Source organism: Gavialis gangeticus, unplaced genomic scaffold (genome assembly GCF_001723915.1).
Source record: "Gavialis gangeticus isolate Ggan-Ray unplaced genomic scaffold, GavGan_comp1, whole genome shotgun sequence".
Taxonomy (NCBI): domain Eukaryota; kingdom Metazoa; phylum Chordata; order Crocodylia; family Gavialidae; genus Gavialis; species Gavialis gangeticus.
Window position 1 is genome coordinate 64,428,826 of NW_017728995.1, and position 1,316 is coordinate 64,430,141.

Below are 1,316 nucleotides of genomic sequence, written 5' to 3' on the forward strand. Positions count from 1 at the left end.
TGACCATACATGCTCCCTGGAATTGTCTGCATCACCGACTCACTGCTTCTCTTCAGCAGGGGCGGCAGGCTGGGCAAAAGGACCTGGAGGGCAAAGCAGCAGGGGTTTTCACAGGTCAGAAGTGAGCTTCCTTTGCAGATGTAGGAAGTTTATCCAGCGAGTCATTCATTTTTGGCAGTTCTCCTTGACAAGTTGGTAGCTAAGCTATCAAGGGAGGGAACTGCTACAGCTTTGTCCTTCCCCTAACACCAAGCAGATACATCTAGATTGACATCTACTACAGCAGCCAGGTGCTCCGGCAGTCGTGTCTGCGCGGGAGACCCTACTGCAGAGGCGACCTAGGCAGCTAGGCCCTTATGCGAACAGCGCAACGTCAGGGATACCCTCCCCGAGTGTGTGAAAGGGGAAGTTGGGCACGGCCATTCCGGTCCGTCCAAAAGGCCCGGGACGAGGCTATCAGCTCGTGCCGCCACAGCCCCTTGCACTCACGCTGAGCTTCACAACAAGCTGCCGCCTCAGTCCCGCAGCGCCGGGGGCGCCCGGGGACAGCGAGGTCCGGGGGGATTCGGGCGGCCTTTTGCTGCCCGCAAAGTAACAGCAACTATGCTTTTCTAGCGCGTGCGACCCAAAACGTCCCTGCGCCCCAGCCTGGACCTCTGCCTACTCCCCTCGCGCCGCCCCGCGCCGCGCCGGGTCGGGTCGGGTCGGCCAGGGGGTGCCCAGCGGGGACGCCGTGTGCCGGCTGCATCTCAGCCGCACTCAGTGACACGACCAGGCGCGCGCCGCGCAAACAAAATGCGCACCCCTACGCTAGCCCCATTAGGCGTTCCCGCAGAGCCCCTTGCCCAATGAGAGAGCATAAGCCGCACCACGTGCTTCGGGCCGCGGTCGCGCCGCCAATAGGCGATGGGCTGAGCCACCTGTCTCACGTCAGTAGGGGGAGGGGGAGTCCCTCACTCCGCCTCCTCGTGCTACCCCACCGCCTGTTTGTTCTCGCACGTGCTGGAGGTCACGTGACGCGAGGGGTGCTCAACCCTGGGGCGCGTCACGTGACCGAGAGCGGAAGTGTTCGGCCTCTATGGTTCCCTCTATGGTGGTGGCCTGTTTGCACCCCTTTCCCCTGTTCTCTATGGTCGGGTCGGCGCCGCGGGGCCGATGGGAGCCTGGCGGACTCCGTGCATTCTTCCCCTATTACCTCACTGCCAGGGAGGAGGCTGCCGGGATCGCGGAGGACCGAGGTCTTGCCTCGTCCCAGTGCTTCAGCCCCTGCGCGCCCGCCGGCCCCGGCCCGGCCCGGCCCGGCCTGGCCATTCCGC